Source organism: Dromaius novaehollandiae, chromosome 24, assembly GCF_036370855.1.
Source record: "Dromaius novaehollandiae isolate bDroNov1 chromosome 24, bDroNov1.hap1, whole genome shotgun sequence".
NCBI lineage: Eukaryota > Metazoa > Chordata > Aves > Casuariiformes > Dromaiidae > Dromaius > Dromaius novaehollandiae.
In genome coordinates, this window is record NC_088121.1 from 9,468,378 (window position 1) to 9,491,097 (window position 22,720).

Sequence of the window (22,720 nt, forward strand, 5' to 3'; positions counted from 1 at the left end):
CTCAGGCAATGATAAAGTTAGCCAAAAAAAAAAAAAAAAAAAAGAAACCACCCTTTACTGTTGTGAGAGGCTGTTTTTAAAGTGTGTTACTTGGGGGTCACGGCCGGCTCTGGGAAAAGGCCCCCAGAAGGGTTTGCGCCGGGCTCGCGCTAACCTCCAGCCAACAACCGTCTCCAAACAAGAAATCCCGTATCCCACCGAACTAGCGTAATCCGTGCGGGTTATGGATAGCGCTTGGGTTACCCCTTTGCTGAATACCCTGTAACGCTGCCTGCAGAGAACGGCCCCCTCAATCCTTTCCCCTGGGGAAAGCCGGCATCATCAGCCAAGCCCGTGCTTAATTTAAAGGCTGTTTAGCTGGCTCGGCGGTGGTGGAGAATTAACGGCGCTGCTTACCTCTAGATCCATAGGATAGGACGAGACTGGATAAATCTCTGGGAACCTGGCAGCCTTTCAGCTGGCTTAGTCGCTGCTGCTGTATCGCTGCTCTGCCTGTCTCCAGCTAGCCCGAAGCAAAGCACAGCCACGGCAGCGTGCGAGTAAGCAGGAAAGCTGGAGGAGCCTGGAAAGAGCCCGAGTCCTGCCAGGACACCAACCTCTTTCTTTTTCTGCAGGTCAAAATATTTGAATTCAGTTTCCCCGGGGCCACCTCTTTGCTGCCCTGCCCTGGGAGCAGGCGCTGGCAACTGCTTCTCTTTCAACCACTTTGCCCTGATATAAGGTAGTGTGTAACGTGCAGGGCACCTGCAACGAAGCTGCTGATTTCCCATACCCTGTCCTTTGATTATCTATCTATTTATCTATCTATCTATCATCAATTATAATATACATATACTTTGGCTATATACAGCCCATATGTAAAAATCTCACTTGCAAGTAGCTCTCATTCATGGTTCCTTACATATCCCACAGGCTTTCAGTGACACAGGCTGAAGTTCTGGCCTCTGTCACTCCACAAAATAAACATGTATGTATAGAGCTCCCAAGATATTGCCCTCTCCCTCCTTTTTTGCCCGCTGCACCAGGAGGTGCACAAATCCTGAACAAAAGCCTGGTCTCTGTACTCAAATCTTATGATTTGGGCTAGCAAACGTATGGTTTTGTCAATGTATTTCAGAGCGCATCAGCTACGAGAACAGGACATTTTCACGGCGGGAGGTAGCACCAAAAAAATCTTCCCTTGCTTTTTAAAGAAAGAAGCCTGCCAAGCAAGCTTTTAAGCATGGAGATCTTTTGCCTACTAGTTCCTCCGTGAGCCCTCCTGGGTCCCCTGCACTGTAAAAAAAAGTTGCATGAGCAGTAAGAAACGTATCAAAATGTTTTTTATCTTGAAGTCCTCGCGCTTCCCTCTTCCCCTCTCTTCCCAATCTAAACCAATGCACTCCAGAAGAAGAAATAAAAATTACTCATTTGCCTTGAAATAACTTTTTATCCACTTCACCACTGACTCAAGTTGGATATAAACAAACTCCAGAGAATATTGGGCTGAGAGAGATGGAAAGAGCAGCATTACAGTGTCCTATATGATCCCTGTCTTTAATTTGATTTAATCGGCCAAATCAACACCTCTGGTACCATATGACCCTTCAATTTGTGGCATGCAAAATCCAGATACTAGTTTTACAGCTAGGTCAGTTTTACCCTATGTAAGCTGATTATACCCTGCATTAAAAAAAAAAAAAAAAAAAGCTCACTGTGCAGGAATGCTAATGGCAAAATATATTCACAGTTTATTTAATAACCCAAACTGCGTAATTATAACAAGTAAGCTCATCCCGAGGTGTTTAACTTACATTTTGTGAGCAGAAAATTCTTTTCCCTGCAAAAAAGAATGGAAAAATAAAAGTCTTTGCTGAGAACTTTTTCTCAGACTGAGAAATTTCCTTCCTTTGGAATTGGTTTCTGTCCTCAAAACTCCTCTGAACAAATGTAATTATTCGTAAATTGTGGGGCTTGCTTCGTAGCTAGCTGGCCATGCTCCCGAAAATGCATTGGTCGCCACTGATGTTGGAGAACAAGTAAGGGCACTCTTTCAAAACTCAGGGAAAAGGAAAAAGAAAAAAAAAAGAATACAAAAAGTCAGGCTCCTTTTTTTAATTCCGTCTTCTTTTCCTTTCAGCTCTTTGGAATAATTTGCCTTCCAGAGCCCTGGATTTGCTCCAGTATTTTCGAGGTAGGAAACACGCAGAGGTTTAATTCTTTATTGACTCCATCAGGTTCAGGTTACATGTTGGGGTATAAAATTATAAACAAATGGACGGTATTTACATTTCTGAAGTGTTTCCAGTTCCCTCACCCCACTTAAAGGCACACCATCATAAGCAGTGCCGCCTGGGTAAAGGGAGCCAGGTGGCTTAACCAATAAACAAGACATCCTTTTTACCCGCTTCCTAAAAATGGCCTGCTCGCTCCCTCGGGTCCCTGGCTTGAGTCCAGACCGAAATCTTACATGCATTGAGTAGGTCAGTCTCAGGTGAGCCCGGAGGAAAATCAGGCCCAAGCAATTATAATTTAGTAGTCCCAGTAACATGAGCATCCGATGGAGAATAAGCTATAAATTGCCTGTTTTTGTGGACAGGTCACCCCCGATCAGAATCAAAGAGGAGGTGTCAAAGAAACAGGACAGGAATACGCCCGGTAACTTTTGCTGCAGTCCTCTTCGCCAGCGCCAGCCCGGCCCTGCCGCGTTTTCTGTGGGAACGTCAGTTCAGACCAGCTTGGCAAACGGGCCCAGAGGTATTTTCTCCCTCTATTGAAAAGAACAGCAATCACTTGCTCTGTTGTCATATTTGTGACTGGGAAGTGAGGAAGTGGAAATTGTAAAGTCACACAACTCTAATCGAGGCTTACGGTTCCCGGAGAGAGGAGGGACAAAGTGACACCAGTGCTGCCTATGTCACTTTTTGTTCTAACGCGTTTCAAGTAGACAATCCTGCCCAACCCTCCAAACCCCCCGCAAAGATCAGAGACTTGAGTGGCAAGAGTATGCGGGCAACTGGAGGGAAGGCTGGAATCAAAGCCAACGAAGCCCCATACAAATCGCTGACAACCAGAGTTTTCCCTTGACATCCTGGTTTGTCGTTTTTACTCAGAAGTGCAGCACTTCTCATAACGATATTTAACCTTGATCGTGAAGCGGTAATGATGCCACTCTTGATAATATAATAATTAATATTGATATGTTTCTTGCACGTCACTGTATGAACGCAAAGGCAATGCAGCTATAGCAAAGGCGTACTTCAAGATCCCGACTGACACGTAACTGATGTTGGGGTGGAGCGCAGTAGCGGTCGAGTGCTAACAGTTATTCTTTGCGGAGAAGCAAGGAAAGGAGTAAGGCTGCAACAGGGCAGTTTTCTAGAAGACAGACCATTAATGACCGAAAATGGCCCATTGGTAAGACACCAGAGCACACAGCCTTAAGGCTAAGAAATAGTTAAGAGTCCAATGAATATGAAGAGCTGTCTACCTGGAGCCTTGACCAGTACAACAGCTTTAGCATCTCAGCTACAGTGATGAAGAAGCGCTAGTCCGGAGCTGGTTCACGTGGGAAAGGGTCACCTGCTGAATTATTAACGGCAGCTCTGGTAGCACTCGGATGTTTCTTAGACATCCCCAACCTCGGGAGATGCTAAGCTAAACCAGAGCAGCAGTGGTGTGTGTTACCGTAAGAATGAGACCGCTTGGGCGTGTTGGTTCCCCGTTACGCTAGGCGCTGGATGAACTCATGGTAAGAGACTACCCCTGCTCAGGCAGGACAGAGGTGGGGACAGAAACAGAGCCACAGAAAGGTAAAGCAGCTTGATCAAAGACACGAAGCAGAGCCAGATTAAAACCCAGGTCTTTAGAGCCCCTGTTCAGTCCCAGATCTGCTAGACAAAACACTCAGAGAGCAGAAAAGAGGCAGGACCAGGCTGTACCTTTGCAGATCAGCCAAACTGGTGGTGATGGTAGTGGTGGTGAAATAAGATTCAGTTGCTTTTTTGCATCAGTTTAACAGGTGAAGTTCCTTATTTGGTAAGCTAATTTGGCAAGCCGACCTAAGTCCATCAGACTCGGTAAAGCTCCACTGGTTAATGCCAGAATCTGTCCCTTAACCCTTGCCGTGCCTGAGCACAGCTCTATTACAAGGACTATAAACAGAGATCCTGCACGCTCTGGGAAGTATTTACCGCTAACTGAGCTAATGGTCATAATTTCAGCTGTTCACTTTTATAGAAGATCGTAGTGGAAATGTCTTCTCATATCGTGTCTGTGTTTCAAGCCATCAGACTACTCGCGTGTATAAAGTTAAATACGGACATAAGTAATTGCAGATTTGTGACATGAGACAAGAAGGACCAAATTTTCAGTGGCTAAACCTTGGTCTCCAAAACTGCAAGCCTTAAACTGGGAGGTGTGGTTATGAATGATCGTGTTTTCATATGCACCAAAGCTCTGAAATACACACAAACGTATTTTGCATGCACCAAACCAAGTTCTGAGCAATGAAACCCACGCCAAAAATTTATAGATCGGGGGGCAGAGGTAACTGATCCCTTTTTTGATTCAAGTGGAGAATCTCCTATGAAATATCCTATTTTCCTTGCATGTAAGGAGCATAATTCTAGACCAGCCTTTATGAGATTTCCTATAGGTGTCAGTGTGGACGAATCTTAGCAAAAAAAATTGGGCGGACAGTGAAATCATCTGTCAAATAGCTGAAATGCTATTCTCAGAAATGTACAAAAAATATAATAAGAAATACTGAGCCTGCAGGTCACAGACCCGAAATACCAAAAGGCCCTTCTCAGATCCACAGTCTGTGGCCTACTCGGCAGAGGTAAATCTGTAAAACTCCATTAAGTCAAGCCATTTTACATTTTTGGGGGAATTTGGTCCAGTGAGTGGGTTTAGCCTTGGTACCGAGATGATTTGCGAAGACGGAGGAGGCTGTAATGGGAGGGGAAACTCAAGAAACGTGGATTCAGTTCCTTATTTAGCTGTGAACTCCTGATGGCACATTAAGGGACATACCTGATCTAGCCTGTGCTTTAATTTCGTCACCTCTAAAGTCCCGATTATATTGCCTGTCTTCTGGTGCATAGTGACGCCAACTCAAATAATGATACTCCGGTGAATAAGAGTTCCTAGGGAGATTTTTCCAGCTGGTCACATTTCACAGTGACCTTTTAAAAGGTTTTTCTTGACACTACAAAATACGGTATGTCTGTTTGAGTGGAATAAACCAACGAACATCTATTCAATGCCTGCTTGCAAAGAAAAAAAAACCCCACAACATTCAGAAGAGATACAAATGCTCACAGGAGTCTTGAAGTATATATTTTTTGGTTAACTATGATGTTGCCTGTAGCTCTTTGTGACACTTTTAAAGCATCAAAGCTCAGTTTGTTATATTGAACCTGGAAAGCTTCAAAAAGTTTTTGTAAATTAAAATTAAAAAAAAAAATAAGATACCAAAAGCTATGAAGTGGTATTTTTCAGATGGGAATATGCTTTGATTTCAGTGGCTAATGCAAATAATACTCTCTCCTCCTCCTCCTCCCCCCTACACCCCCAACAGAGTTTTCAGTGCTGCAGACAGAAGGTGGGGAAAAACAAATATGACATAAATTGTCTTGGTAAACAAGTAAATAGTGTCATTTAACTCTTCCCCCTATGACTCCTCGCTGGAACTCTGAATTAGTTTATGGCAGGGCTCTGTCAAAAGACCCCCCTCCCTGGAAACAGAGGTGAGACCTCAAAAGCCATTGTCTCTTTAGTTAATTAATTAAGGTAATATTGAGTAGAGCTTTGCTTCTAAGTTCAAGGAACCCAGCTGGGGGCAGCAGCCTCTTGTTTGATGCCATGAATACGAAGGAATGAGCTCCAGGCCCTGCATTAAAACCCAAAATCATTTAAAACATTCCGGAGAGGAGGGGATGGGCGAAAGAGAAGGGGGAGAGCCCGGTTTATAGAGCTTTACAGCAGGGCCGAACCTCCTTCAAATAACTACAGGGGGTTACTTTGCATTTTACACCACTGTCAGGCTAAGCAGCAACTTGGTTCCCGACTTTTGTCTTGTAAGACTAAGACAGGAGAAGGCTATTTAATTTTCGGAATACCCAACAAGCAATGAGGTTGCAATAAGCTAAGTTTTTGCAGAGCGGTTTTTTTCCCCGTGCATCCTCCTTCGGTTAGGGAAGGCTTCTTACCGGTGCCTGGCCCAATCCCTATAAATGTCGTACTGGTCGATTTTGCTTACACGAGGAATCCGCTCATAGACATGGGTTGGGTGACTCATTTGGATAAAGTCACCCACAAATGTAAGCCTTTGCAGGCCTAAGCTGGAAATGTGTTTTATTTCCGAGTAGCATCTAGTTTGCTCTGTGAGCTGATTTGCCTCTACAGAAAAGAAAAAAAAAAAGCCAAATCTCCAGGTCCATATTCAATCTTTGGTTTAAACTCCCGCAGATACCATGGGAATTTGCCTGCATAAAACCACCAGGTTTTGAAGAAAAAGGCTGTGGATGGGGCTCTGCTTAGTAATTACACAAGGTTCCAGTCCTGGCTTTGCTGCTGATACACGCTGTGTGAACTTGGGCAAGCTGCTTCACTTTACTTATCCTCCAGCTCCTTTCCATGCTGCAAGCTGTCTCTCACTGTGCATCCAAGCACTGCATAACACAATGGCTGCAAATGTCAGTCCTGTCCCGTAAAGCGAATAATATTCATCCATCCCATCTGCAAAACAAGGTACGATGTCCTAACTCGCTCCACGCCCTTGTGCTGCAGGCTACCCACGCATAAACATTTTATTTTGTTTGCTTTCCCTATAAAATGGGGAGTAACAAACTCGTGGATGCAGGATTTAATACACGGCGATCGCACCATCTTTGTGGATTTGAACCTCTCTTTCCCCCTCATCCCCATATGCTGCGCATTAACGTCTGCCACTGTGTTAAGTCTAATTTAGTTTGGTATCTTCTCAGGGGAGAGGTTGGCTCTCGTCCGCGTGCGTCTGCCGAGCGCCAGGCACACCAGTGGCACTGTATAAATAACAGTGATCATAAATAGCTGACAACACCTGCTGGTTTGGAATTGGCAACAAGTGATAATCCTGCGAGCAGCTAAATGGGACTTTGGGATCCCGAGTATTGGCCTGGTTAGCTGGTTCCTTGCTTTGATTATGTGTTTGTCTTTTCCCATTTCTTTTTTCCTTGAAATGCCTCAGGGAGCCACCGTGGGGACAGAAATGACACAAAATCTGTTGGTCTTTCATCACTTCAGGTCCTCATCTGCGTGGTGGTGGGGGGTTTTTTGTCCCCAGCCCCATTTTTGACGCTTTGAGGCCAGCAGACCCTATGGAAACCCCAAGGGGAAATAATAAAAATATATCCCACACCTGAAGGGCAGTAAATGGTCTCCTGTCCTGCAAAGACTCGGTCCAAGAATACTTCCACCGAAGTCCACGGGATTGCTCATATGAGTAAAATGAAGCGTGCATGCATTTGCTTGAAGGGTGAGAGGCCTGGTTTATTCTAGCACGGGACTAACTTGTCCTACTTTTCCACAGATGATCCCTACAAACAAGACTCAGGACTGGGCATGCGTGCAGGTTTATTCCGGAGCGAGGGAACTTGTTTGAGGCAATAAGGTATCGTCACTGTGTGTGCACGTGCTTGCGCTATGCCTTTGTGGGATAACACCTCTAAACTTCGGCTAGGATGTGGGTGCTCGGCTGATGCACGCACTATGGTCCTCTGTGGGTTTGCAAAGAGTTAAACGGCAGGACTCTGTCTCCAAAACTGGTTCAGGTTCCTACGGTTCCTTGCAAACTTCAGAGGAAAGAAAAAAACCTGTTCTCTTTTGCCTACATCATGTCTGCTGGTTTCTTTCTCCGCTTAAATAGCACAGTGGCGGGACTTGCTAGGCATTACGCTATCAGTCTTGAAAGCCCTGATGCATCTTGCCTCAAATACAGAGAAATTAAGGTCCAGTCTTGCAAAGCACAGGACACAGGGACAAATTCCCTCCCGTTTCACCTCTTTGCGACAACAAGGGGTCAGTGATCCTCAGGATCCGGCCCTAGTTTTGAACTGAAAGAGCAGAGGACCTGGCTGTACCCTATGTTTGGGTTTGTGGCAGGGTAGTTGCAAACCTAGACGGACGTGGTAGTACTTTGGACTGGCTTTGCTAGGGAGGGTTAAGCCGGACACTACGGAGCTAGCTGAATAAGCAGGTATTTCCCTAAGTGGGAAACAATTCTGGTTTTTTTGCTCGGTGTTTCTTCTCCCAGTTGCTGGGTATTTTTTAGTTTTTCCTTTTTTTTCCCTCCCCCCAGATAGATGGGGTCTGCCCTCGCGGCTCAGCCTCTATTCAGGTCGTCCCTCCAGGAGTGCGCGTCCTTTGGAAAGCACTAAGTACAGGTTAGGAAGGTCACAAGTCACAGGACCCCCTTGAGGGGAGCTTGATTTTAGCCAGCCATGAAATAGCAACTCTTCCGCTGCAAAGGGGAAGGTGAGGCTGGGGGGGGGGAGGCTTAATTTTATTACTATTCTCATCAGTCGACCTCCCAACCCAGCGCTCGGAGCTGTCTCTCGTTAGGAGGGTGCAAAAAGGCACATGGCTTTGCAGGCACCAGAGGGGAACCAGACCAGTCCATCGCGTGAATCAGCAGCCCCAAACGGCCAGGCCTTGCCGGCCGCTGCGGCACCCAGGAGACCTGCAGACCCCCGGGGCCGGGACGTGAGGACAAGGACCCGGGCGTTTGGGTGGGCTGGAAAATCTCCCCGTTCGGGTTTACGTCCTTTCTGGGCTGTTTGTTGCAGTTGCTCCTCGAGAAGTTATTTTGAGGGGCTGAGTAAGGAGAAACTCGCTCTTTTGCTATTTTCTCCGCCTTTCAGGCAAGGAAATACCCGAAGATCGTAAAGCTAAAACGCCGTTTACTGCAAATTAATACTCCCTCTCCCCTTTCCATGCGCTTAAAAACTTTCCTGCGTTAACCTTGGCCGTACAGGCGACGAAGGTGGAAAATGTATGAAAGAAGCAGAAGGGGAAAAACTGGGCGCTTGCACAGATCATAGTGATTTGCAGGGAGAAAGCAGAGCTACTCGGTGTTACCCAAAGCTACCGAAACCCACCCAAACGGTGCTGGGCCCATCGCCTCCGGCCTCGTCCCCTCCGGCCCTGCCACGGTCGTTAAAGCCGGGAGCGCACGGTAAAAGCGAGGGGACCCGCACCAGCAGCGGCCCTGCGGCGCAGGGGAGTTGAGGGCATTTTGGCATTAATTTCTGCACATTTCTAGGCATCCAGCGATGGGTTTGTGTCGCCTACCCCTCTCCCCACCTGCCTGCGAGGCTTTTCGCGGAGACGGGATGCTCGGGGCTCTTACAGGCGTTTCTCAGCGCCGCTGCGTCCTGCCAGGGCAGGGCCGATATGCCGGGGGAAAAAAATAAAATAAAATAAATCCATCAAAGCCTATTAGTTCAATTGCTCTGTGCAAACCTAATTGACCACGAGGGATCTGCTAGACAAGCAGGCCGTAAATCGCGATTTTAACAACAACGGCGGGGGGGTGGGGAGGAAAAGGGGGGGGGAAAAAGAAGAAAGTTTGCGATTGCCGGGGATCATTTTAGGCGAGTGCCTCGCTAGAGGTTTCGGAGAAAGGAAGGCCGATCTGGAGCATATGGTGCAAAGAGCCAGTGCCGGGGCTGGAAGAATAAAAACCCGAACGTCCCCGATCCGAAGGAGCTATTTATTCCTCCCCCTGCAGATGTACATTAATGCAGGAGGAGTAGGGGGAGCAGATCTTTGGGTTGGAAAAAGAGAAACAGCGCTCCTTCCTTTTAACATGCTGTTGTCTGGCTTGATCTTGTCACTCCAAAGGGACCCATTCAGAGGTATTCATGCATCTGCCTTGCGGGGACAAAGGGACCTTAGTTTATAAACTGTCTGTCCAGTTGCCTGCGGCCTTTAGTCCTTTTGTTTTCCCTTCTCTTAATAAACTTTTTGGGGGAGTTCATCAATACGCTTGAATAGCTGATGTTCTCATTCTCAGAGCGGGGGATAACAGAAGGTCTCGGAGGGGTTTTTTTTAATAGGGGTGGGGGGATTTTTTTTTTCCTTAAAGGGGAACCGAGGCTTGAAAAGCATCAGAAAAACCCTTTAAAAAAATCTGAATCAACCCCAAACAAAACCCCTATTCAAAAGAGACAGAGAATTATGCAACATTTAATTGCCCCCCCCTCCCCGAAAGCAATTTTCGTCCTGCTGACAGAATTAAGACGATCGCGAAGTAATTTTACAGCTCTCAAAATATTTGGGGTAGCCGGATTGGGAAGGAATTTCGGAGCCCAGGCTCATTTCCAGGGGATTTAGGGCTGAAAGCTGGCTCTAACCTTTCCCCCCTGCCTCCCCCCATTGCAAAGGCAGCAATAATAGCCGAGAAGATAATTTCCCCCCGCTCTCGCTCCGCGGAAATCGCAGCGCGGTTCTCCAGCAAAACGAAACCCGCCGGCAGCCCGCGGTACCCGGGGGGGGGGGGGGGGGGCACGGAGACCCCCCCCCCCCCCGTGTCCAAGGGGCAGCTACGCCCCGGCGCAAAATCCGCCGCCCTCGCCGCGCCGGCTCCCTCTCTCCTCCCTTGATTTCTTTTTTAAGGCTTTCGCTCGCAGCCGCCCCGCAACCCCCCCCCCCCCCCCCCGCCGCCTCCCCTTCCCCGGGCAGCCCCCCACCAGCCGCTCTCCCCAGCGGCTCCCGCTCAGCGTTTTAAGGCCCTAATGAGTGTTGACAAGTTTAATGAGTTTGTTTTAAAGAGGAAAAAACTGGTCAAGTCGAGATTTCCGAGTCAAATCCATTAGGAGAGCCCATTCAGGGCCCGCCTGACAGCTCGGCCGCTCTCACACTTGATGCGGACCGACCCCCCCCCCCCGGCCCGCAGCGGCCCCGTTTCGGAGCCGGGGGGCGGCCATCCCCCGGCTATCGGGGCTGGGGGAGTGGGGTAGCCCCGGGGCGACCCTGAGGAGCCGGGGAGGGACATGGGGGGAGCCACCCGGCCCCGCAGGACGCCCCTAAACCCAGCCTAAACTCCGCCCGAGCGCCCCGGCGGCTGGGCGCAGGCCGGCGGCGACCGTGCAGGCGCGTAGCAAACTTGCATTTCCATCGGGAATTTCATTAAACGCCCCGCTATTCCCCCCTTTTTTTCCCCCCCCTCCCTCTCTCCTTCTGCCTCCCCCCTCCCTGCAACCTTCATATAAGTAAACAGCCCTCTGAAGCCGAGGTGGAGGTCACGTTAAGTCATGCAGTCTGACTTGGTGAACTTTGAGCCGGGTGATTAGGAGGGGGGTTCTCCTTTTTCAATCTCGCCACTTCCTAGGTCTCTCCATTGTTCCCCTTGCAAACAGCTGCTGGTGCTAATCTTGCGGTTATTTGCAATCAGGAGGAAGAAATACCCACACCCTAGAGCGCTCCGATATTAGCCCTGCCCGTGGCGGAGGGACCCCTGGAAGCTGGGGAGGTGGAGAAAAACAAAACAGGACCCAGTTATTGAACTCAGTTTGACTCTGAGCCTTGCGGGTACCTCCCAATCCCAAATCCGCGCGGGCGGAAAGCCGTGAAAATTAGACTCGCAGGTAGCACATCGCTTAAGGCCCTAGGCCTGATTTTGGAAAGGTTAAACTCCTCCGTCTGCTCAAAGTCTGGCCGGAGCGGGAGGGCAGGGGGGGCTCCCAGCCGAGGGCAACCTGGGAGGAAAAAAAGCACCGCAAAAGCCCGGTTGGAGGGAAACCCGGAGAGCTAAACCCGGCTTTGCTCGCGTCGGCTCTGAAGGGTTTTTAATCATTACTAAGAAGGGCCGGAGAGACTAAAGGGTTCAAGAAACGGGCTGGAAACCCGCTGGCACAAGTTTCCCCCGGGGAGGAGGTGGGAATTGGGACCGGGCTTTCCAGGCGGCCCAGACCACGGGTTTAGCTCCGGCCTCCGCCGAAGCCTCCCGGACCGGGCACCCAAAACCGGCGGCCGCCCCGGGGGCTCGGGCGGCTCCGCACACGCGTCCGCCCGAGCGGGGCTGCCCCGACGGCTGCTTCCTCCGGGATTGATTAACATGCTGCCCTGGCTCTGCCGGGGGGCGGGGGGGGGGGGGCATTAGGCCTCGATAGTCCCACCCGGGCTCTGCCCGGCCTGCAGCCCCCTCGCCGGCATCGCGGGGCCTTTATTGGTTTACTTAGGTGTTAATCCCTCCACAATCGAGTTGTCCGACCACGGAGCCCCGTCTCTATTCTTGTTTACATCTAATTACGGCTCCCAAATGCCAGTCCCCCCCCCCCCCCCCCGCTTCAAACCAGCTTGCGTTTCACCCCGTTTAAGCAGGTAAAGCCCCCCCCCGCTTCTCCCGAGGAAGCAATGGGAGGTAATTACAGCCGCGCTGCCTCGGTAGCGGCTCGGCTGGGCTCTGCTGGCGTAGACGGCGAGGCTGGGGGGCGGGAAAGGCCCCCCCGGAGGGCACGGGGCCCCCCCGGGCGCAGCGAGCCCGGCCGCGCCGCTCGCCGGCAGCCGCCGCGGGATCGGGCCCCGCAGCCGCCCCTCGGCAGATGAAAGCGGGAGCTGGCCCGTCCCGGTGTCACAAGCGTCTTAGAGCTTCGCTTAATTCAATTAAGGCTCGTAACCGCAGGAAACCGGCGGAGATCCACCCGGGCAAGCCCGCAGCCGGGACTAACAAAGGACCTTTCTTTAGCGGGGGTGCAAGGACCCATGGGCCCCCCGCACCCGGCGACTCCTGCCCCGCCGGGGTTAACGACGGAGACACCGCTGCGAGCCCGGGGACTGCATCTCGGCTTAGATAGCGTCTCAGCCCTGGGGCCATTCCTCTAAATCAATTTTCAAAACAATCAGTTTAGGGGCTTTTAATTAAGCCTTAAACCGGTGGTTAAAAATAGCAGTTTACTTCTTTGGGATGCAAACTAGGCTAGCGCAAAAATAAATCAGGGAGACGAGCCTGTTGGGATTCGGGGGAAATGTAGATTATGTGCGTCCCAAGATTACGCGGATTTCTCTGTCTTTTAACACTTATTTCCTCCCGCCGCGGCTGCTCTTTCCCTGCCAGATACTGAACTGTCCGTGGGGCTGTAAATCTGGGAGCTCCCACGCACCTTCCCCAAAGCGACGGGCCCGGCAGCCGTCCCTGCAGGTAGCCGAGGTCGGGGGCCTCGCCTCTTTCTAGCTACCGTGAAGGAGAAAGAATAATAATAATAATAATAATAATAATAATAATAATAATAATAATAATAATAAATCTGGCCGGGCTTTCTTGCGAGGAGGAGGAAGATGCCCCGGCAAAGGCGAAGCCGAGGCCCCCGGCGCTGCCGAGCCCTCTGCGATCAGAAGCTGAATTTAGGCTCCTTGTTTTCGCTTTTCTTCGCTTTTGTGGTTTAAATCAGATCCTCCAGCTCATTTTGACCTCCCCCCTCCACCACCACCCTCCTCCTTTGTTTAATACCCTTGCGATTACAGCGAGAGGGACCCTCGCAGGGCCTGGCCCGAAAAACACCTCCCGACCTTCACATCTCTTAAGCTGGGACAGTTTTTGGTCCCCAGACGCTGTCGCGGAGCAGATGCCTAAACGCAGCGCTGGCACCGAAGGCAGCTCGTTAAAGGCACCACGGCGTTAGGTTGATTAAAGAGTAATTAAGGGCGGGGGGACTCCTTTGGGGCTGCTGTGGGACCCTCCGCACCCCGAGGAGCTCTCCCTAGTTAAAAATATCTCCGGATAAATCACAGATAGGGCTGAAACCGGACCGCGGAGAAAGATGCTCCTTCCAGCCCGGAGCGGGCAGAAACCCCCCCGCCGGAGCATCCCCCCCCCCCCCACCGCACCTTCCCCGTCCAGTTTCACCGACTTTCAGCCGCTACTTTCCCCTTCGCTCCTTCCCCCGCTCCGCCAGCGCCTTCCCCCCTTTAGATCTCAGCGTGTTTGCTCTTGACTTCATCCCCTAAGTCAATAGTTTGAAGATGCCCTCATCCTCAGAGGCCCGAGCCCCCGTGCCCCCCCCCCGCCTCCCCCCGCGGATAATGGCAGCCTTTTGTCGTGTAATCAAGCTCCCGAGGGGCTGGGAGACAGATACAGATTCTTGGCATTTGTCGGTGAAAATGAAAGCTGGATTAGGCAGAGGCGGCTGCACACTCCATGGTAAAGGACAACAACTATTCCCCCATTGAAAGTCCCATTCTGGTTTGGTTATTTTATCTTTAAAGTTGTTTGTATTTCTAAAGTGGCCATTGATGCACTTGGAGAGTGTAGCAAGCTGTAAAGCCTCGCCGCGAGTGAAAGGAGGACAAAAAGAAGAGGAGGTGAAGGGGAGAAAACAGAGTGAGAAAAAAATACCGTCGTAAAAGGAGGGGGGCAGAGAGGAGGGGGGACAAGAGTTAAAAAGATCAAATTCGGCCGGGGGAAAGTTTAAAATCGCAGAGAAAAGTCACGAAGTCACAGCAGCAGCGAAAGGAGCAGCGGCCCTGGGGTTTCGGCTCCGGTTTTGGCGCAGGGGTGTCCGCACGGCCGCCCCCGCCCTGCCTATCTGAGAGCAGGAGGAAAAAAAAAAACCCCAAAATTACAATATTTAGATTTCCCTCCTGCGCGATTAGCTGACGGGTCGGTTTTGACTGGGGTGTTTTTTTCTCCGCGGGGGACACTTGACTCTTTGCAAGTCAATTCTAAACCGAACCAGATTTTTGTTCTTCGCTGAAGTTATTTTATTCTTCAGCAATTGATCATAACAACCGCCCCATTTTCTCCTTGACAGAGATTTGTTGAGACTCTGTTGCCAAGCGTAAATGGGGAAGATTGTTCATCTCTGCACTATTAACCTTTGCGCATTTTCCCTTGAGAAGCATGGAGATTTGGACAATATATATATAATTTCCCCCCAAACATCGCTTAGATTTAACCGTTTTGGATCCCCTCGTTCCTTAGATGCGTCTTAATCTGGGGCTCTACCGCCAGCTCCTCTTCGCCTATTTTCCCCTTCTAGTGAATAGGAGGGAGCGAGAACTGGGTTGTTTTGTTTGTTTTTTTTTTTAAGAAAAAAACCATTTGTTTCAACCCCAAACTTTTCTGCTCCTTTTGCCGGAGTTTCGGGAACGGAAAGCGCAGCTTACCCGCTGCCAGCCCATTCAGCCGCGCACACAAGGCAGAGTTTGTGGCTGGAATGAGATTAAGGAGAAAACTCCGGGATAAAGAAACGCAGCAACAAGGTACAACCCAAATACTCACATTCTCAATAAAAAAAAAAAGAGAGAGCTTCAAATAGCTCAATTTGCTGCTATTTAGCATCAAACAGCCATCTTTTCGAGAAGCGGGGAGTGCACTGGGATGAATTTGAAAGAATTAAGTCACTGCAGAGAAATAATGAATCCCTCTGCAAAATGCCAGCGTTTCGCTAACCGCGTGCGTGTTTACATATATACATATAAAAATACATATATTCTTTTAAAATCACCAGCAGCTCCGGCTATCTGCCCTGTCTCGGATAATTTACCCTATACAAAGGTCGGGGGCTATTAATCCCTTCCCCCCCGTTCCCATTCATGTCCACGCCGCTTTCTTTTTTTCCAGCAATCCAATGTGCACCGAATTAAACCTGACTGTCCCTGCGTGTCCCTCGACACCGCACTGTCCTCTGTGCGTCCCCCTCCCTCTTCAGAGGCGCTTTTAGAATTAAACAGGCAAAATAATGCCACCGCCGGGTCTTTGGAGGACGACGCCGGGCTGGATCGATCTGAGAAGCGTCTCCAAAAAGTTGTTGGGCAGCGGGAAGTTTCGCGGCCGATTTAAGGCGAAAATCGCCGTCGCGGTTTCGCTCCGCTCGCGGCGAAGTCGCTCCGGAGCAGCGTTGCTGAGCCAGCTTCCCTTCCTCGCCTTTCCTTCCCCATAAAAACGCAAAGCGAGCGGGTAAAAAGCGGGGAAACTGGGCGAAGCTCCGCTCTGCCCCTCGGCCCCTTGGATCCGGCGCCGTCGGGGGCTCCGCGCCGAGGCCGAAGGCTGCCCGGCCTCCTCCTCCTCCTCCTCCTCCTCCTCCTCCTCCTCGCCCAGCCGCCGCCGCAGCCCCCGGGCCCCGCTCGCCGGGGTCACGCCAAGCGCTGCCTCCGGTTTTAGGGACAAAACCCGGAGGAGAGGGAAAACCGAGGGGGGGGGTTTCTTCCCTCGCCCGGGGGGAGCCGGCTGGCAGGGCCAGAAAATCGGGGGCTCGCTTGCCCTCTCTGCGCGGAAAAAGGGGGGAAACCGGCGGGTGAAAACCTGCTATTTTCCCCCTGTTTGGGGAAAAACAAGGTTTTGCTTTCCCTCGTCCTTCTTGCTTGAAGCCCCCCCCCTCCCCGCACAGGTATATAGAGAAATACAGATATATTTAACGGACGAGCGGGGCCCCCCGCTCCCCGCAGAGCCGGGGAGCAGCATGGCAGCTCGTCGCGGCACCGGAGCCATCCAAGCAAGTAACATGCGGCCTCGGATCCAGCGTGTCCCCCAAGACGGAGCGGCTGCTAATTAATAGCCAGCGATTCCTGCAAGCGGCCCCGGCGCTCTGTAATATGATGAACTTCCTTTGTACCGGTGTCACCACAAATGTTTCTGATAAGGAAAAGCATCCAAGGATCAAAGACTATAAGCTTCTCAATTTCCTCAAGCTGCCTCTACTTTTCCTCACCTACTTTCCCCCTTTTTTTTTTTTCGCCTTTCCCTCCCTCTCCCCGTGTCGGTGCCTCCGGAGCAGCGGCGGTACCGGCCGCGCCTGCATCTCCCCGCGGCAGCGGCTCCCTCCCTCCCTCCCTCCCCCGCAGCCCCTCGCCCCTTCCCCACTTGTCCCCAACTCCGGGTGACAAATGTCTTTATAAACCGGCATTAGCTGACATCTAATTTCTTTTGTGGCACCGGCGAGCAAAGCGCGGCGTAAAAGCGGGTCCGTCGCAGCAGCGGCCGCGCCGGGGGCACCTGCGCCTCCCTCTCCCCGTCTGGGGCTTGTTTTTTGGCTGCTTCTTCGTTTTTGGGGGCTCTTCGGGAAGGGGGGGACAAAACCCGCAGCCCTTCGCCCCCCCCCCCCGAGCCCGCTGCTGCGTTTTAAAGCGCCTCGGCGGGGGGAGCCGCTCGGATACGAGGAAGGCACCTTCCCTTTCCCCATCCTCATCCTCATCCCCATCCCCATCCTCATCCTCATCCCTTCCCGGCCTGGCAGCCCCGCAGCATCTCCGCAGCCCGAAGCGGAGCCAAGTGCGGCTCAAACCGAAAAGCAAAAGGCTTTTTTTGGGGGGGGAGGGAGGGGTGGATAAGGGTGATGTGGCGGCTGATGGAAACGGGCTTTTTATTTTTTTTGTAGTAAAGAATATATAAATATATATCATCTCCCAAGCTCAGGTCTTAAGAAGGTCCCTTTTTTGCTTATTTCTTTTGTAGCAAGCGTAATTTTCAGAAAGATCCCCCCCCCCCGCCTTACCCTAATGCTCGAGTAAGTACCTTATAGCTTTAAGGCTAGTGTTATATATGCTTTAAAATCCTGCCATGTAAATGCCGCTGAAAAATTTGGAAAGCTTCTCGGGGGGGGGGGGAAGGGTGAGGGGGGACGGGGAGAGGGGGAGGGGGAGAAAGGGGAGGTTAATCCGGGTTTAATGCTCTGATGCAGTCACAGGACCAGGGCTAGGCTGATTGTGTTATCTCTCCCCAACATTTGGGTCTCCCATATTTCACCCAGCCAAATAGCTGCGAGAAAAAAGTGCGTATGGAGGCACTCCTGACGCCTCAGGAAAATATGTTATTAATATCTAAATAACTTCCCAATACTGTCTCTAAATCTCCCCTTCGCCACTCCAGATGATGAATTCGTTTGAAGTGTTCTCCCGTCTCATCTTTTCAGTGTCTCTCTCTCTCTCTCTCCCCCTTTTTTTTCTAACCAGGCTTATTTCAAACTGGTAAATATCTAATTCCTTTAACCACACTGCACACACGTCTCTCCCCTCGCTTATATACAATTCCCATTTAGAGAGATCCATATATATATATGTACGTGCACGCTATAGAATCGAGCCCAAGCTAGCCCTAAAGTAGTTCTTAAAACCATTTGGGGGTTTAAGAGTGTTTTTTTTGGGGGGGGATCCGTTTGTTTCGGGGCACCTGGCTCACATGTATTCGCCCTACAGTTTTCCTGCCCTTTAATTCAATCTGTGCTTATCCCAATTAGGGGCAAGCCGTCGGCTCCGAGAGGCACCTTGCCGTTTCCTTCCTCCCCTGCTCTATCACGGCATCTCACTCGATTACGGCTCCCCAAATCCCGGCTTCCTCCCCTTCCCGGAGCGAGATACCATCTCCCATCTCCCATCCAGCCCCAAACTGCAGCCCGCCTCCCTCTGCCTCGTGTTTCCTTATTATTTCCACGAGCGAGCTGGACCCCGGCTCCCCACCTGCCACCAATATTCGCCTCGCAGTTTTTCCCGGTCTATAATTGAAGCTATTTTCCCCACCCATGGCCAAAAAAAAAAGGGAGGAGGGGGGGAGAGAGCAAGAGAAAAAGCAAAACAAACAACCCCCGGATCACAAACATCGCCCCTGTATTGCTGCACTTCCCACCGTATAATTGAACCGCTCTCCCCGCATCCTTGTCTTAAGTTTGTTTTTTTAAAACGTCGCGTATTAGACCGCACTCGTTTATCCCCCCCTCCACCCTTATCTCTCCTCCTCTCTCCTCTCCTTCCCGTCACACTCGATTTAGGAGGGAGTTTATCTTGCAAACATTTGCCTACTTTGTTTATGTAGACCAGGTTCTGCAGCTACTCGTTCCCAAAAGCCGCTGTTTGCCTTTGTAATTGTTATCTGTGTTTATTGTTGTACCTCATTTGTCTCAGCCTTTTTCTGCGGCGTGTAAGCTCCGTGCGCGCTCGCACCCGGCCCCCCCCGCGTCCCCCCCCCCCCCCCCGGCTGTGGGTTTTTCCTCCCTTTCCTCCCCTTCTCCGCTCCGCTTTTCCGCCTGAAACCCGCGCTAAAGCCGGGGAATTGCTTGACACCACCTCTCTCCTCGCTGCCCCCCGTTATTAGAGCTGATCCGGCGCTGAACGCGCTCAAATCCCGCCTGGGCTCCGTTTGATTAGATTCCCAACCTTCCGTAATCCCCCGGTTTGATGGAGTGTCTCTTCCCCCCCCCCCCGTCTCCCCTCTAAACATACATTTACAGGCGCTTGTTGGTTTTGAATCGGCGCAGATCGTTTGCTGATAAATCGACTCGATCCCCCCCGTCCCCCCCCCCGGCTCGGGGGACAAAGCCGCGTCCCAGATGTGCAAGGAAAAACCGCTGCCGAGGGAGCAAAGCGGGGGGGGGAACCCTCTTTTCTCCTCCTCCCTTCGCCCCCCCGAGCCTGATTCCACCTGGCAGGACCTCGCACGGCCCGAGCAGCTTCCTACGCTCTCCAAAAAACAGGATAAATGAAAAGAAAGATCCACGAGCGGCGAGCGGATTAAATTGGAAGTGGCCAAACGCTCCCAGCCCCTCGGTGCTGCTCCCACCTGGGCGCCTCTCCCCGCCCCCAGGAGCGATAATAATAATAATAACAACAATAACAATAATGACAATAATAACGATAATGACAATAATAATAATAATGGCAGCAAAATCCTTGGCGCTTCCCGGCTTTCCCCACCTCCCGTGTCCACGCGTGGGGTTTTAAGCCGCTCGCTGCCTCCAGCCCAGTGGGACCCCGCCGAGCTGGACTTACCCCCTTCCCACCCCCCCCTGCTTCATGCCCCGGGCACCTTCCCCCCAAAACCCTTCGCTTTGGGGAGGGGGGGGTCCAAATCCCCCCCCCTCCACGCGTGACCCTCCCTAATAAACCCCAACAGTCACAATAAATAACAACAACCAAAATAATAATAACTCGGTCTTAACAAGGATAAAAAAAAAAAAAATAAAGTGAAGCCTCATGAATATATGCCCAGGGCTAGCTGGAGTGAGCCGTTTAAAGATGAAAGTGCAAAGAAATAAAGGCTCAATTTAATCTGCCTTAAAACCCTTCAACTTAACGTTTGTGCTTGGAACTCAGAGAGTGAGTACTGATTGGGGATAAATACATTTCTTAGCATGCCTTGGAGCTATTACACCCTTCTCCAACACAGCTCCCTATTCAACAGCCACAGTTTTCATTACCAGCTCTAATAAGTCTTAACATTATTAAATGCCAAGCAGACGATAGAAAGAAACAGGCGCAGGGTGGAAGCTTTCTTTAACACTTAAAAAGAGAGAGCGTTTAGGGCTGTCTTCCCCCGGCCCCCCGCGAGGAGACCCCGCAAACGGGTGGCAGGAGCAAAAAGGCCAAAATAAAGTTCCCCCTTTCCTCCCTGTCTCCCCCCCTTGTCCCTCTGCCCCCCCCGGCTGCGATAATAATAGAAATGCGCTAAAAAAATTACCCCCCCCCCCCCCGCAGTGAAAGGCAGAGCTGGTGCAGCAGAGCTCAGAAGCGACTAGCGCAAGTGTCAGGAATGCGTCGGTATTTTTATTTTATTGAACAACCCCCCCCGAAGGAAAACAGTCCCGGGGGGGGGTGGGAAGCGGGAGCCCTAAGGAGCATCGCTATTCCCAGCAAAAATGCGGAGGGGCAGGACACGCCGTGCCCCCCCCCCCCCCCCGCTGCCTCCGAGCGCTTTACAACTTCAGCCTGGTCATTTGTTACCTTAATTGGGGCTATTAAAACTTCTGCAGGCGTAAAAATATACATCGAGAGCTGCTTTTTTTTTTTTTTTGGTTAAATTACACGAGATCCTTTCCAGGCGCAAGATCAAATTTGGGAAAGAAACGGGCTTTTTGTCGCCGCCCGGTGCTGCGCAACGAGCGACTCGGCTATTTCTGCTTGCTGCTACTTTCCCCCCCGGCCAAAGACTTTCGAGACGCTTTTTCTATTTTCTGCAGAGTTGCGGGAGAGGAAAATTTAAAAAAACCCCTATAAATAGCGATTTTTCCCAGGGGATGCGGCGGGCGCGGTGCGCTCGTAGGGAGCGCGGCGCTCCGCGGGCTCCGGCCTCAGGAAATTGCCCAAATTAGCGCTCGATTCAAACCGGACTGGTCTCATAAAGAAACGGGGAATCGCGGTTTATCTGTCCATATTACCCGGGAAGAAATAGCCCGGGTTTTGTTTCCCTTATTGACACGCGCTTCTGCATATTATTAAGGAATAAAAAGCCTCCGGCGACTTCGTCCTTTTCTGTTTTTTGGGGGGTGAGGAGGGGAGAGACGCGTGGGCAGCGGAAAAAGTCATTTTTGCCGCTTAAAAAAATAATATTTTCTTTCCAAGCGGCCAGCCCCAGATAAAATAAAACGGAAAAAAAAAAAGCCAAACCCAAAATCTCCCCCCAAACCCAAAAAAATCGCCACCCGGTGCGGGGGGAGCGGCTCTTCGCCACAATGGACCCGATTTGCAAATGAGCATCGCCTATTTCCAAATCACAAGAAACATTTTGCAACGTCCAACGGCTCTCCTTTTTCCAACAGACGGTCCTATAATATTACAAAACTATCTAACAGCAGGGAGTTTTGAATAATTTATCTCCCTTTCTTCCCTTCCTTGGCCCTTTGTCCAAACTTTTTCTCCTCCTTGCAGAATTTTGAATGAGAATAGACAAGCCCTCCCTCCCCCATCCCTTTACTCCATTTTTAAGGCAGCCTAGGGTTTTTCCCCCTTTTTTTTCCCCCTTTCTTTTTTTTTTCCCCTTTCTTTTTTTTTTCCTCCCTTCCACTGTTTGCTTTTGTGGTCAGGAATCTTTTGCTTATAAAGCTTCAATAGACTCGAAGGTCTTTGTAAGTGAAGTTCATCTTCAAGGTTGGGGGGGGGGGGGAAAAGGGATCGGATCCTTAAAGAAACCCTCTTTGTGCACCTTCATTTGAAACTTGGAGCAGTGCTCGAGTGCGGCACCGAGCCGCTTTTGCGCTGCCCCTCGCTTTCCCCTGCCCTCGAAAACCAAATCCGGTTCGGTATCGCGAGTATCGCGCTGTCGCGGATCGGGGCAACTCCGCGGCTGCGGAGAAACTTTGTCGCGGCTCCGGTCGCGACAGGTTCGGCCTGAAAAATCACTGCTGCTCTGCTCCTGGGCCCGATACCGGCGTCAGCGCGAATCCTCCGGAGGAAACCCAAAGCGGCACGAACCCGACAGCCCCCAGCAATCGCCATTTTGCAATAAATTTGGCGACGGAGGAATCGGGAAACCCCTTTCCCTCCCCTCCAGCGCTTCCCAGGACTTCGGGAATTGCCGTTTCCCCCCTCAAAAAAGTGCCCAGCTCGTCGACACGAGGAAATAACCATTTTCTGCCTAAACTGCAGCAGCTCCTGCACCCCGTTGCTGACAACACCCCCGTGTTTGCAAACGCCTGCACTGATAAACCTTAAATATGTCCCCTAAAAATGCCCTCTCCCCCTCTTTTTTTTGCGGGGGGGGGGGGAGAGGAGGGAGAAGAAATCCTTGCAAGAAGTTGACTGAACCGGGAAAGAGACGCAAAGCTGCAAGTCGCCGGGCGACTCTTCCCTGCCAGCCCCCCAGGTGCGGTCCCCGCGGCCCCCCCCAGCTTTTTGGCCCCCCCTCGCCCGCTTCAAGCTCTTCTCCTCCCCCAAAAGCCTCCCGAAAAGGCCATCGCGGCGGCTTGCGCCTTATTTATGACTATTATGAGTATTATCACTGCTAGGACTGTTGTTATTGTTATGGTTTTTCTGCGGGGGGGCCGCGGCGGAG

General features: G+C 51.1%; 1 protein-coding gene across 4 annotated transcripts in view; it reads right to left on the reverse strand.

The window, feature by feature from the left end:
• Positions 1 to 22,720, reverse strand: part of PAX7 (paired box 7) — a 107,061-nt gene that overhangs the window by 80,208 nt on the left and 4,133 nt on the right. The window lies entirely within an intron of this gene.